Source organism: Zingiber officinale, chromosome 2B (assembly GCF_018446385.1).
Source record: "Zingiber officinale cultivar Zhangliang chromosome 2B, Zo_v1.1, whole genome shotgun sequence".
In the NCBI taxonomy this organism is placed as follows: Eukaryota; Viridiplantae; Streptophyta; class Magnoliopsida; order Zingiberales; family Zingiberaceae; genus Zingiber; species Zingiber officinale.
The window spans coordinates 154,655,579-154,671,972 of record NC_055989.1 but is presented as its reverse complement, the minus strand read 5'-3'; positions in this window follow the sequence as shown (position 1 = coordinate 154,671,972).

Genomic DNA, 16,394 nt, shown 5'->3' with positions numbered 1-16,394 from the left:
TTTTTGTGTTTTTTTATGAGTGGACACTTAATCATGTCTAGATCGATCAAATGGGCCAGCCCATAGCGGGTGGGCTGATCTATGATAGGCTAGACATTTGGTAGTGATGTGGAACGATTCGTCATCTCGATAGATTAGGACATTTTTAATCCAACTTAAGACGGATTACAGCCTCAGGTCTCGGCGCCAACCCATGAGTCCACCAAAAATTTAAAAAATATATATATTGATACAGTGCATAAAGATGGGGTTCGATAAAGTTAAGCAGTCAGAAGTCAAACGTGACAGTCAGAAGTTAGAGAGAAGAAGTTAGAGGGTCTGACGTCATCAGCTGCAAAACGCCCAGTTAGGTATTGACAGATCTGGATCCCAAGTTAGAGATATGAGATTCACCCTAGAATAAGGTCTGACCTTATTCCAAGGAAAGGGGTAGAGCCCTCTGGTCGGAGATCCCTCACGCAAGGGTTTGCTTGATACCTTTATATCTCCCCTAAACTTTTCAAATCTGCCTCTGTGTTGGGCTCTGCCAAAATTGATTTTTCATCACTTGACTCGATTTTCTCAGTTATATTCTGAACCAAACTTATGTTGGAACCCCAAGGTGTTTTGATGTGATCAAATAAGTTAAGTTAGATTTTGTTTTGACTAACCCTTGTGTCTAAGTGTACAGGAGCTTAGGGACACAAGAAGTCGAGCGGAAGACGCGACTAACGAGAAGGACAGCATGGGGAGAGAGCCGACGGGCTCGGTGCGTCCGAGGGACGAGATGACCTCGAAAGAGTACACCTGTGGACAAGAACAACGTGCGCGGCGTTCGAGGGATGAGAAACCAAGAAGAAAGGCTGCTCGAGGAGAAGACCGGAACTTGAGTTCGGGTGAGCCCTATTCTGGATTATCAAGATCACCCAAGCTAGCGGAGCCGGAATAGAAGACCCGAACCGAGACGAGCTGAACCGCAACAGTGGAACCGGACCACAAAAAGTCAACTGGGTTGACTTAAGTGATCCGGGCGCCCGGAACCATTCCGGGCGCTCGAAAGTGGATTTTGACCAGATCGAATCAAACTCGATCTAAACGTTGGGGGATAAAGTTTTATCCCCCCAGGGCGCCTGGAACCCTTCGGGGCACGCCGGCCAGTGCTATAAATATAGTACTGATTAGCACAGATTATTCAATGAACTTGTAATCAAATACTCTATGCTTTACTTTTCTGTTTGTGCTGTCAACGCTGTAAGAGGTTATTCCGCCCAGAGAAGATCATCAGATAGTGCGCTGTCTTTTCCTTGGATTAGCAATCCTCTGATTGCAAACCAAGTAAATTCTCTGTGTCTAATGTCTTTTAATTAGTCTCGTATTTTATTTAAAGTTATAAGTTTTATTATTATGTCGAAAATCTATGAAAAGTGTAATTTATTTTTATAGGGCAATTCACCCCTCCCCTCTTGCCGACCTCCAAAAGGACCAAGAAGTGGGAGCGACTTCATCATTTGAGTCCGAGATTCAAGAATATGCTGGCTAGCGCTGATGGCAAGTTACGAAGGGCAAAGTACATCAGAACACAGCATCAATGAAGGGAGAGTGACCTCAGATGAAACAGCAAAGCAGGGGGAGATTCAGGCTTCAAGTCTGATACGGTAAGTGAGATATGCTTCTTACCCCCTGATCAACTTTACCTTAGAATTAAGTCTATGACAAAATCCATGTATAAATTAGAAAATAAAAATATCAAATTAGAAAATAAAATTTTAGAAATAAAAAGAATTTTGGCAAAATCATGTTTGATAGAGGATTTTGATAAATTGAAACTTAAAAATGAAAAACTAAAAGAAGAAATAGAAAGATTGAAAAAGTCTAATGATTCAAATATTTCTATTTTTAGAAATTATAGAGGTTTAAATTGGTACTATAGGTTTCATCAAGTCAGATTAGAAAAATATCAAAAACCTATGTACTTAGGAAATACTTGATTAACCCTATAAGTAGGAACCTCTATTGGGTTCCGAAAATATGTTTAACTTAAATTTAAAATTAAACTTAGCATTTTCAGAGAGAAAGTTAAATAAATAATTTCTTTATGTGGCTTTGTCTAGAAAGTGGTTGTTGCTCCAATAACCAAGAAGACCTAGTGCCTCGTCACTGCCTGGAAGCCAAGTATCGAAATGAAAAGTTTAATTAACTAACTGAAAAAGCATTAATTCAAAAAATAATGCTTTAAAGGGTTATTCAATATTCAATTTATTTTTGTTTTATAAAATATTTACAAAAATATTCATATTTTCAAAAACTTAGAAATTTTTTACGTTGCAAATTAAAAAAAAAATTGCCTTGAAGATTTTTTACTTAAAGATTTTTTTAAGGTATCAATTCTGTTTGCATAAATTTTTTTTGAAAATTATTGTTTTACTTAGAAATTTTTGCAAACACATAAATTTTTGAAAAATTATCACATTTTTTCTAACTTATTTTTAACACTTAATTTTTTTTTAAAGTTAGAATTTACTTTAGACTTGTTAAAAGAAACCCAATTTTTTATGTGATCAAAGGGGAGAAAAATGTTAAGTCAAGGGAGAGGTATATATTTTATAAATATTGAAAAATCTTTGTACTTATTTGTAAATTAACTGTTTTATCGCATATGTTTACCCTTGCTTAACTTAGGTTGCTCACATAAAAAGGGGCAAATTGTTGGAACCCCAAGGTGTTTTGATGTGATAAAAAAAGTTAAGTTAGGTCTTGTTTTATCTAACCCTTGTGTCTAAGTGTGCATGAGCTTAGGAATACAGGAAGTCGAGCGGAAGACGCGGCTAACGAGAAGGACGGCATGGGGAGAGAGCCGACGGACTTGGTGCGTCCGAGGGATGAGGTGACCGATGAAGAGTACACCGGTGGACGAGAAGAACGTATGCGGCGTTCGAGGGACGAGAAACCGGGAAGGAAGGCTTCTCGAGGAGAAGGCTGGAACTTGGGTTCGGGTGAGCCCTATTCCGAATGGCTGAGATCACCCAAGCTAGCGGAGCCGGAACAGAAGACCCGGACCGAAACGAGCTGAACTGGAGCAGTGGAACCGGACCACAAAAAGTCAATTGGGTTGACTTAAGTGGTCCGGGCGCCTGGAACCTTTCCGAGCGCCCGGAAGTGGATTTTGACCAGATCGAGTCAAATTCGGTCTGAACGTTGGGGGATAAAGTTTTATCCCCCCAGGGCGCCCGGAACCCTTCGGGGCGCCCCGACCAGTGCTATAAATATAGCATTGATTAGCACAGATTATTCAATGAACTTGTAATCAAATTCTCTGTGCTTTACTTTTCTGTTTGTGCTGTTAATGCTGTAAGAGGTTACTCCGCCCAAAGGAGATCATCAGATAGTGCGTCGTCTTTTCCTTGGATTAGCAATCCTTTGATTGCAAACCAAGTAAATCCTTTGTGTCTAATCTCTTTTAATTGGTCTCGTCTTTTATTTAAAGTTACAAGTTTTATTATTAAGTCGAAAATCCGAGAAAGGTGTAATTTATTTTTGTAGGGCAATTCACCCCTCGCCTCTTACCGGCCTCCAAAAGGACCAACAACTTATATACCTTAAAATTATCTAAATTTTATAGGTGGATCGACTTATCGCTCCAACCAAGCCAAAAGTTATGACCTTTTGAAGTTTAGTCTGCAGTTTAAGTTGGACAGATCTGCTAGATTTACCGGGCTCTGCTAAAATAACATTTTCAACCTTTAGATCTAGTTTTCTCTGTTTAAACTTTGAACCAAAGTTTTAGATCTTAAAATTATCTAACTTCTGATATGCGACTAGATCCTGGCTCCAACCGACCTAAAAGTTATGGTCGTTCAAAATTTAGTCTGCAGTGCAGTCCAGAGGTTAACACTAGTCGTGCCCGCCAACATGGGTGGCCACAGTGGAAGCTTTTTTGTGGTCATTTTAGCACTGTTTTGCGCCTGATTTCTTCCGTACAAGCACACTCGTGTCATGGAACATGGTCGGAGTGTGCTCTTTCATTAAAACTTCATTTTAATAGTCTTTTTAATCATTTTTTTCTTCTCAAATGTTTCGTGTGTTGGCTCAATGATGAGGCATGACTAGCCTATATTGAGCCTTTTCGCTCTATTTTTCATCTTTCTTGGTCGTAAGTGCATGCTTGTGTCATGAGACACGGTTAGAGCGTGCTTCTTGCTCTAATTTCATGTTCAAAGGGATTAATACTTTATTTTAACTCTGAATTCATGTCCTATCAATGGAATAAACGAGAGCAATTCTCTGAATTAGGAAAGTATTAAAATAAAACACAAAGAGATGAAAACATGAAATATATGTGATACGATGTGTTGTGAGTCACCCCGAAAGTAATGTGGAGTTGGTAGTCAAGATGACGTGGCTATCAAAGTCAAGGTAATGTGATGGTCAGAGTCACAGTAAGGTGATGGTCAAAGTCAGGGTATACGTATCCAGATGAATCACCTCTTAGGAGCAAAGCCCCCAATATAAACCCAGGCGGACAGACGGCCAACCAGATCTATGGGGCTTAACTCCCCCATCTTATGAATAAAACTCCCAACCTAGAGCTGGTTGGTCCTAGCACAACTTAGCACCCTGCCTCTCAGTATTTCTCAAAAGTCATACTCTCAGTAAATCTTGGGGACACATGGCTGATTGGATCTATAGGGCTTAACTCCCCACATCTTATGAACACAACTCCTAGCCTAGAGCCAGTTGCTCCCAATGTCAATTGGATTTATGAGACTCAGCTCCCTCAGTATTTCTCAAAAGTCACTCTTAGTATAAACCCAGGCACAAATGGGAGAAACCCAGGTGGATACATAACCGACCGAATCTATAGGGCTTAACTCCCCACACTTTATTTGCCTAGCTCCTAGCATATAATTGCCCAGCCCGGAGTCGATCAAACCTCTAAATCTCAGCTCCTTACTTCTACAAGGTAACTCTTAGCATATACCCACCCGACTCTAGAGTCAGACGGATCGCCTCTAGGAGAAAGCATTATCATAGAATTGCAAGAACTTGTCAGAGAATATTCTCTTATTATGGCATATACACGCAATGGAATCTTCTTCTACCCAAAGGAGGACTACTGTACATACTTTGTCACCAAACATATTCTAATTCCAGACATTCTCTGCCGTCTCATTATTATAGAAGTTCTAAGAGGCAGTATAAAAAGGGTTCTTTCCGTTGGCCAGGTATGCTGATACTTTTGTGTACACGTATCTATATTACTGTTCATCTTCTTCTCCACTTTTCGCTCGACTATTGGGCTGACTTGAGAGTCGGAGTGTCTGCGCCAGGGACCCCATTCCTAGTTTTCGCTTTAATGTTTCCCTTTGCTCTCTTTACGGTGTGAGCATAAAGGAGTGTCAGATGTCATCTTTTCTCTATCTCAGAGTCTTCTCCCAGTCAATGACAGAATCCTCTGCCTAGTGTGTCATCTCCATCGATTTCAGACATGATCAATATGCATATAAAATGGGACACAATATATGTCAAACTATGATAAACACCCTATAAAAAATGCATTTATCAAAGGCCTGAGATCAGCTTGGGATCATATCGTGTGTCAGATATTATTTTTTATAGAAGGCAATGACGTCTTTGCACCTGGGGAGGGCAGGCAGGGTTTCCATTCCATCCACACCCTCGAATTATATCCCCGCTCCCATATCTGCCTCATTCAACTAATATGGGGATTTGAAAAATTCTTGAACCCGAACCTATATCCGAAAAGACTTGAAATCATTCGGTATATATATATATATATATAAATATATATATGTATATATATATATATATATATATATATATATATATATATATATATATATATATATATATATATATATATATATATATGATAATTTGTGCACCAAGAGCAGGTAATTGCAATCGGTGATAAATGGCTCCAAGCCCAAAAAGTTGATTAGTCAACTATTCTTCGTTTTTCTTGCTAAAGCTTTCTCCTGAAGAAGACATCCTTTTTCAGAGCTCCATGCTGATTTGATCATTGGAAGGATCACGCCGGCCATGTTAGCCCCCACTGATCGATATTAACTTACAGGTAGGTGACTCACTCGAATGCAAGTGTATTAGTATTAGTCCTATGAACCAATTATGAGATGATTGACAAAGAAACTTTTGTAGTATATTTTATTAATAAAGGTAAAGTTTATGGTCATTATATTTACTTCATATCAGTGACTGATGAATAAGTATAATAATATCCTAGGGTAGTAGGTTCTAGTCTATAATATATCAATTAGTTGAATTGATAGTGAGAGACTGTAGATATATATATAACACTATTTTTAAATTATTTCTAGTCAAGTATTAATATATAAGGGAAATATTAATGCGTTGAGACTAGTATGTAGGTCAATTGATGACTTACTTTTATAAGTTATAGATATAAGATATCAAGTTGACACATTAGTATATATTAGAGAATATGTACTGAATTAACCCGCTATAATAATATATAATAGATCGTTATATGAATATCATAAACATTCTTATAGTGACTATGTATGAATAGTTCTTAGACCTGAAGTCACTATGGTTCCCTATATAAGGAGTTGTCTAATTGGATATCGACAAACATCACTTGTAACAAGGTGACCTATAAAGTTGATCATTGGCTATGTAATAAGTTATGTGGATGGATGTGACTGATATAGATGAGATTTATGCCTTCAATATGACGGAAGTGATATCTGTGGGCCCCTTAATTAAGTAGGACTACTAAAATGCTTGACCATGATTAAATAAGTCAATATGAGATATTGAGCTCTTTTGGTTAAGTGAGTCTACTTAGAGATCAAAAATATATAAAGATTGATAAGATGATGACATGGTCTATGCCTCATTGATCGATCTAGATATCGAGGATAGAATGACCAAGTTATATGAGATAATAGACACAGAAATGTTATATAAGATCTCGACATTCTCGTCAGTTGGGTAGCAATGCTGCATTGCTAGATATCACTCATTGTTTATGTATCTAAAATATTATTTTAGAGACATTATCAAGGTCACGAGAATCTATTGGGTTACACACATAAAGAACATGTTAATTTAGAAATAGGTTTATTTTAGTTTAATTAGAATACTATGGACCTTAAGATTAGTGGGTTAATCCAAATAAATTCATATTAGACTCAAATGAATCCGGATTAGACTCATTGGATTAATGAGTTAGTCTCATTGGGTCATTAGGTTAATGATTAATTCAATATACTAAAATCTAACCCATTAAGAGAATTAATTGAGATTAATTCATCATTAATGAAAGTAGACCAAAAGACAAACTCTTAGTATTCATTAAATGAATACAAAAATATTTTTGAGTGACATTTTCATGAGAGACACTTTATGTTCTTCTTCTTCCCTTGGTCGAGCACTTTGTAATTGTTGCTAGTACAACAAAGGTTGTTTTAAGTTAGTGCAATGATCAAAGGACATGTGGATATTGAAGAGGCACGATCATTTTGATCATGCTATGATCTATCAAAGTAAAATTACTATCAAGATTATTCAAAGGTAATAATTAGAGGGATCGATTTTTCTACTATATATATTTATTATTTTTCAAAAAGTTCCTACAAAATGATGAGAAATTTTATTGGATTCAAACTCAAAGGAAATAGTATGACCGAACTAGGAGTGATACGGCTGGTGATGGAAGGGACCCAAAAGGAAAAGGCGAGAAGGGTCAAGGTCATATAGCGGTCAAAAGTCAAGAGGATGTGACAGTCAGTAGTCAAGGTGACTTGGCAGTCAATAGTCAAGCTGACCAGGCAGTCAGAGGCAAGCATATGGGGTAGTCAGAGATCAAGCAGACTTGTCAATCAGGGGGGCAAAGTAGTTGAAAGACAAAGGGAGACGACGAGCGGAACACAGGGGACAGGTCGGAAGCGGCAGGGCTGTGCAGAAACGGCTCGGTCGGCTGGTCTGCGATTCGAAGGCCCGGGAGTGCAGGTCACAAGTCACGGGTCAGAAGCGGCAGGGCTGTGCAGAAACGGCTCGACCTACAGGTCTGCGATTCGAGGGTCCGGAAGTGCAAGTCACAAATCATAGACCGGGACCGACAGAGCTGTTCGGAGTCAGCCCGGCTGGCAGGTGACGTTTAGAGGCTGGATCCGATCGGAGGATGCAAGGCAGGTGCAGCCCACAATAGATCAGATGAACTAAGCAGTGCGCGATTCGAGGGCCCGGAAGTGCAAGTCACAAATCACAGATTGGTAGCGGCAGAGCTGGGTAGAAGCAGCTCGGTCTACAGACCTGCGATTCGAAGGCCCGGGAGTGCAGGTCACAAGTCACGGGTCAGAAGCGGCAGAGCTGTGTAGAGACAACTCGACCTACAGGTCTACGATTCGAGGGCCCGGAAGTGCAAGTCACAAATCATAGACCGGGACCGACAGAGCTGTTCGGAGTCAGCCCGGCTGGCAGGTGACGTTTAGAGGCTGGATCTGATCGGAGGATGCAAGGCAGGTGCAGGCCACAGTAGATCAGATGAACTAAGCAGTGTGGGAGTTGAAGAATCTCAATGGCCGGCCGGAATAATCATTATACACCAATGATATTGTGCGAAGGCGGAGGTTCCTAAACGAAAGGATACCCTCATAACCAATAGCAGCCTGACAGATGTCCCCCACTACAAGACAAAACTCATGTGTAAAGGCGGAAGTTCCTAAACAAGAAGATGCTCTCAAGACCAATAGCAGCAAGACAGGTGTCCGAGACTACACGACAAAGCCCAGCGTCTAACATTTTCTGACAGGGTTGCAGGTTCTAGAAGGGAGGCGGGTGCATAAAGAGGGAAGGAGGCCTCATACGCGGGTACGCTCACTCGTCATTTTTTCTCACCAGTCTTTTACTTTTCGTGTTTTCTCTGTGATTTCGGAGAAAAAGTACCTGACTTGAGCGTCGGAGGGCCTGATTCGGGGACTTTTTCCCTGGGTTTTGGTCTCTAACGTGAGGGGGGATCGTCTGAGTGTGTGCAGGGTCCTGCAGCAGCGTCAGCCACCCGTGGGAGCCGGATCACCCCCGACTTTCCCGTCAACGACCAGGCCACCGCGACCAGCCTTCGTCCGACTCAGCTTTCGGACAGGATCAAATTTGGCGTCGTCTGTGGGAAACACAACAGCCTGATCCGAAGCGTGAAGATGGAGGTCTCTGGTCGAAGCTCCATCAGGAGGATTAACGTTACCATAACTGCGGGGGAGTACGAGCTCTTCAAGGAGGTCAGAAAGCAAGCCACCTCTGAAAAACAAGGCACAGTTTCACGACCTCGCCTAGCCCCTGAAGCGTCCAAAGAACCAGCTCCTGTTTCCGACAGGAGCTCAAAGATGAAGCAACCTGAAGAACTCCCTCGTGCTTCATTCTGAGAGTCTCGCCGCAACTATCATCGATCCGGACCTCGCGAGCATAGTCCGAAGAAAGAGGAGCCGCCGGCGTCGGTGGCGGAAAGCTCTCTACACCCACCCCGGGATTCCGGAAAGGGGAAGGCTATAATCTCTGCCAGAGATCTGCCTGAAGATCCGGATGACAATGTACCCTTCTCGGCTCAGATCCTGAGGGAAAGCCTGCCAAGGGGTTATCGAGCCCCAAACATCGGAGAATATAATGGGAGCAAGGACCCGGAAGAGCATCTGCGGAAGTTCAAGAACGCGGCTATGTTATATCAATACAGTGATGTCGTCAAATGCCGAGTCTTCCTACATACCCTATCCGGGTCGACGCAGAAGTGGTTCGATGGATTGCCCCTAGAGTCCATCAATCTCTTCATGGATTTCAAAATGGCCTTCCTACGTCGTTTCGCCAGTAGTCGTAAGTATCAAAAAATCGACCACTGTATTTTTGCTCTCAAGCAGGATCCGACCGAGCCCCTGCGAAGTTACATCAACCGATTTAGTCAGGTGGCCAATGACGTCCCCTCCGCCACCTCAGAAATATTGATGAGCGTCTTCTCCCACGGATTGCGAGAAGGGGAATTCTTCAGGGACCTCATCAAAAACCCCGCCCGAAGTTTTGACGATATGGTGGAGAAAGCTTCTTGCTACATCAAGGTGGAGGAAGCTCAGGCCGCCAGGAGAAAGGCCGAAAAGACGGTGGCTCCTGGCAACCGACCTGAAAGGAGAGCACCCCAGCCAGCTCAACCCTTTCAGCGCGTTCAACCCAGGCCTGCCCCTCAGCCCGCTCAGGGAGTCAGACCAGCCCCATGAGTTGCTGCTATACACGCGCCCAGACCTGGACCAAGAGGAGCACCATATTGCACATATCATCGGTCCAGGATGCATGATCTCAGTAACTGCTTCCAATTCGCTCGTGATTCTAGGCGAGCTGCTGAGCAGGGCTTGCCCCCCCGGAGTTAGCGCCCTAAATACAGAGAATGGAGGAAGAACGGGCCGCGGCTGGACGTGCTCGTTAGACCCGACCCGACCTAGCCAGTCCTTCTAACCAAGCCGGTCCCGGGGAAGATCGAAGAGATGCCGGAGAGCTGGAAAACCGGGGCAACGTTGCAGTGCGAGAAATCGGCATGATTTCAGGAGGGCCCACTGACGGGGACTCAGGCCGAGCCCGCAAGTCACATGGTCGGCGGTTATTTGTGGGAGCCGTGGGATGCAGCTACGAGCAGGCGTCCAACCCTGTCATTAGCTTTGGGCCCCAAGACTTGGAAGGTTTGGAACTGCCCCATGACGACGCTCTCATAATCAAGGTCGTTATTGCTAATAGCCGGGTGGCTCGAGTCTTTGTGGATACCGGGAGCTCGGTCAACATTTTGTTTAGAGCTGCGTTCGAGGAGATGCAGATTGATGCCGCTGAGCTCCAACCTGTAACCACTTCTTTGTACGGGTTCACAGGCAACGAAGTCAAGCCCATGGGCTAGATCAAGCTGGCCATCTCCATGGGCACTGAGCCACTGGTGCGCACCCGGAGGAGCACCTTTATAGTGGTGGATTCGCCTTCCTCCTACAATGTCATCCTGAGAAGGCCAGCTCTGCATGAGTTCCGGGCTGTTGTCTCCACTTTTCACCAGAAGATCAAGTTCCCGGTCGGCGAGCGGGTCAGGGAAGTCAAGGGAGAGCAGAAGGTGTCTCGCAGCTGCTACATTGATATGGTCCGGGTGGAGGTGCGCAAGAGCTGGAGGACTCAGGATAGCGGTGTACACGTCATCCAAGAGGAGCCCCTGCCTATAGCCGAACCTTAAAACTGAGTTGGTGAATTGTTTGATGCATAACAGTGATGTATTTGCCTGGACACCCAAAGAGGTAACCGACATATCTCTTGCTGTCATGGAGCATATATTGCATGTCTACCTCTAATGCTCGCCCAGTCAAGCAGAAGAAGAGAAACTTTGGCTGACAGAATAAAATTATCCGAGCTGAAGTGGATCAGCTCATGAAGGCAGGACATGTTCGAGAGGTGCAATTCCCGTCCTAGCTTTCTAACGTAGTATTGGTAAAGAAGCCTAACAACAAGTGGAGGGTGTGCATAGACTTTCGCGACCTCAACAAAGCCACCCCCAAAGACTGTTATCCTCTCCCGCGGATCAATCAGATGGTAGATTCAATTGCTGGCTGCGAGAGGATATGCATGATGGACGCTTATCAAGGATATCATCAGATACCCTTGGCCAAGGAGGATCAGGAGAAGGTTAGCTTCATAACGGCTGACGGTACCTTCTGCTATACGGTCATGCCATTTGGGCTCAGGAACGCTGGGGCTACCTACCAAAGTATGATAGACAAAGTCTTTCGAAGTCAGATCGGGCGGAACGTCGAAGTCTATGTTGATGACATCTTAATCAAGTCCCCCCTGGCGTCCAACCTCATAAGAGATGTAGAGGAAACCTGCGGGACTCTAAGGCAATATGGTGTAAAGCTGAATCCCCTGAAATGCTTGTTCGGGGCCAAAGGAGGGAAGTTCCTGTTAGAGTGTATACTGAAAGCCTAAGCTTTGTAAACATTCATTATGAATAAAGAATCACATTTGGTCAAATTGTCTACATTTAGTTGTAGTTGTTCAATTAATTTATATTGTAGATAATATAGTATGTGGTGTCACATACAGAAGATGATATTATCAGTACTTTATAAATTATAAACAGTAGCTCACGACCAAAATGGAAAGGAACAAACATTAGAAGGTCGTAGTGTAATTAGGTATCAGTTTATCTTGACTGTATAATTACACTAGTACACTCAGACTGTATTGAGTAGGACCATTTGAGGTCGTTTCTTTTATACTGACTTTATAAAGAAACAAAGACCTCGGTTATTATGGAAGTGTGTGCTCTTAATCCTAATATAATAACAAACACATATATTTGATATTTATTTCTTTAATTTATCAATGGGTGAGATTTAGTTCGATAAATCAATAAGCTCGATAAGTTGGGAAATGGTATCACTTATAGTGTGTGTTGTTGATTATAGAAGGAAACTGTGTCCTAGAAATACTAGGTCGATAATGTCCTCAAGAGGAGCTCATAAAGATTGTCATGTTAAACCCTGCAGGTGGACTTAGTCCGACATGATAATAAGGTTGAGTGGTACTACTCTTGGACTAAGATATTAATTAAATGAGTTGTCAGTAACTCTCTTAATTAGTGGACATTCGATATTTTAAACACAGGGAGACTAACACACTCATAATAAGAAGGAGCCCAAAAATGTAATTTGGAATTGGTGCGGTAGTTCAATAATAGTTCTCTAGTGGAATGAATTATTATTGATAAAATTAAGTTGTGTGTTCGGGGCGAACACGGGATGCTTAATTTTATCGGGAGACCAAAACCAATTCCTCCTCTCGGTCCCTATCGTAGCCTCTTAGTTATAGAGTTCTATACCCACCTATACCCACCCAATAGGGGCCGGCCAAGCTAGCTTGGGAAACAAGCTAGGGCCGGCCTAGGTATAATATTGGGTGGCCGGCCCTAGCTTGAGCCCAAGCTAGTGGGGTCGGCCAAAATAAATTAAAAAAGAATTTTAATTTTAATTTTATTATGTGGAAGAAATAATTTATTAAAGAGAATTAAAATAAATTATCTCTCTTGTAAAAGATCTACAAAAGATTAAAGAAAGAGATTAGATCTCTTTCCTTATTTGTAGATTGGTGAGATATTTTATTTTCTCTTTAAAAATTATTCACATGTTGAAAAATTAAAATTATGGAAATTTCTTTTTATTAACCATGAAGAGATTTTTAAAGAGAAATTTTATTTTTAAAATTTCCGGAAACAAATTAGGAAGTTTTAATTGTTGATTGAAACTTGTCCAATTTGTTCTCTCTTGTTGTGGCCGGCCATGAGATTGTAATTGGGGAAATTTTATTTTATTTTTCTCAATTAAATCATGTCAAGGAAATTGTGGAAATTTTATTGTAATTAAATTTCCTAATTTGCCTAGGCCAAGGAATATAAAAGAAGGGGTGAGGGTGCCTTCATGAGTCACAACATCTATTATTTCTCTCCCTCTCTTGTTCCTTGGTGTGGCCGGCCATCCTCTCCCTCTCTTCCTCTTGTGGTGGCCGAATCTCCCTCTTCCATTGGAGCTCTTGTGGTGGCCGGATACTACTCGGAGAAGAAGAAGAAGAAGAAGGAGAGAAAGCTAGCATCTCTTGGAGCTTGGATAGTATTTTGGTTTTCTTCCTTGGTGAAGTTCTTCCTTTGTGGCCGAACCTTGCTTGGAGGAGAAGAAGGTGGTTGGTGGTTTCTCATCTCGGTAGATCGTTGCCCACACAACGTCCGGGGTTAGAAGAGGGATACGGTAGAAGATCAAGAGATCTTTCTAAAAGGTATAATTAGTAGTTTTTCCTTTTCCGCATCATGCTAGTTATTTATGGAAATAATACCAAATACAAGAGGTTTACGATTCTAGTGTTTCGAATTTGTTTTCGATATAGTGTTCTTTTGTTTTTCTTTTCCTTGTGATTTGATTGTTCTTTTTGGTTAACCTAAAGTTATTTTAGGAAATTAAATATTAGTTTTCCATAAAAGGTTTTGTCTAGTCGGTGGTGGTTGCTCCCATATCCAAGAAGGTCATGTGCCTTGCCACGTCAGTACTGGGAACCAATTATGGAAATTTATATTTAATGGAATTAATAACTTAAGGTGATTTGGGTCGAACGTGTTAAGTTCCGCAGGAGATCCAAGTCTAAACCTAAAAGAACAAATAGATTAAGTTTTGGATCAAAAGTGTTAAGTTCCGCAGGCGATCCAAAATTTAATTTAAAAGAACACACGGTAGCTAGGAAAAGGTTCAGACCTTTGTACAAAATTTTTGTACAGTGGAACCTCTAGGTTTTCCGAGTAGCAACCAACAATTGGTATCAGAGCTAGGGTTTTGCCTCTGTGTATTTGGTATTTAGTTTAATTATGCACATGTCATACATAATTTAGGCAGGATAATAGTAGGATGTGCTAACTTTGTGGATGCGGGATCCAACTATTATGGCTTTTAGTTATTATGTGTGTGATTGGACATTTGGACATGTCAAGGGCATTTTTATGTGTGTGCATGATTGTATTAAAATACAGCAGGAGCTGTATTTAGTTTTATTAGGATTTTATTTTTGATCTAGATACATGTACATTCCTTTTATGGAATATAGGATCAAAATGTAAAATTCTATTTATGTCGCGGATTGAATCTTGCAAAGCGTGGAACCTTCTAAGGACCAGAGGCGCAGCGAAACTAGGAGCAAGATGGATGCGACAGCTAGACCCGGTGGCAGTGGCCAAATATGGCAGCAGCTTGGGATGATAACACACGGAGGACAACTAGAGATAAAAGCCATAATAGTTGAAAATTAGATTTTCTATTTATTGCTTTTATATTTGTGCTGTGTGTGCATGTTAGTTTACATGTTTAGTAGGCTAGCATAGTTAAAATTCCTCATTTATAAATAACTAAGTGGGAGAGGGATTTTTAAGTAAATCTCATGGTCTCCATTACTGGTTTGTAAGTGATACAAACAAGCTTGCGCGTTGGCTCTGAGTGCCTTCCTCCATAACGGATGAGCTTGTTTGTGGATCACTAGAACAGACTTCCATTTTTGGATGACTATAGGAAATTAATTAAGAGCGTGTGATCTTCCCCAATGGAAGGGGCATAATCTTATTAATGGACTTAGTGTCAAGTAATGGTATACACTTAGACACATCTAATAGTATCCTCCCCAACGGAGTCACTGCTATTATTTGTGTGACCAAATGATACCAACTATTAATTTTATTTGTCAAAAAGTTAGGTTGACAAGATAATAAAATTAATGGGTTAAAACCCTCCTTTTACAAATGTTGAATTTGTATACGTCCACACTAACGTGGCATACAAAATTCACGGTGTTTTGAGGTATTGGTTAATTTAAAATAATATTGTTTGAGGAATCAATATTATTCTAAATTTAGAGTTCTGACCAAAAGTTATTTGTGATTCTTAGGATGACTTTCAACCCACTGTCCATCAAGAAACCTGGATATTGTTCTTACTGCTGAAGGCTATAAATTTGTACTGACTGAGGCTTGCCCTGAAGCACCTACTGGTGAATCTACCCAAGAGGAGATTGAATATCATAGGAAATGGGTAAAAGCTGATGAGATGGCGCGGTGTTACATTTTGGCTTCAATGTCAAATGTATTGCAACATCAACATCAAGATTTACCAACAGCTTATGATATTATGAACAATCTCAAGGAACTCTTTGGTCATCAGAGTAGGCTTCTAGGCAAGAAGCCATGAGAAAGATAATGGCGGCCACCATGCAAGAGGGTACTCCTGTGAGGATCATATCCTAAAGATGATGGCTTATCCGAACGAAATACAGATCCTTGGAGGAGAAATTGATGGGAAACCCAGATCGATATGATCCTCCAGCGCTACCTAGAAGTTTTGAGCGGTTCACTGAACTATAATATGAATAAGAGGATTTATTCATTAGCGGAACTCTTGTCGAACTTCAAGCTGAAGGATTATTTCGTCACAATGCTCAAATTCACTATCTGGAAAATGGTTCTACTTCTAAACCGAGAGGAAGAAGAAGAAGAAACAAGTCTCATCAAAGAAAGTGAATAAATCTCAGTACAGGATTTAAAGTCGGATGGGTGAAGAAGAAGGGCAAATGCTTCATCCGCAAGCGGTGGGACATTGGAAGATTGTCCTCGTAGGAACCAAAACAAGGTATATCTCATACTCTAGTTGTTGAAACATGTTTAGTGGTGTTATCTACCAACACCTGGTGTGTAGATAGCCACTGATCATGTCTGCAATTCCTTGCAGGGGTTCCAGGAAACCCGACGACTATCTGAAGGAGAGATTACCGTCTACATGGGCAATGCTACTAAGGTGGCAGCTGTTGCAGTGGGAGACGTCTACTTA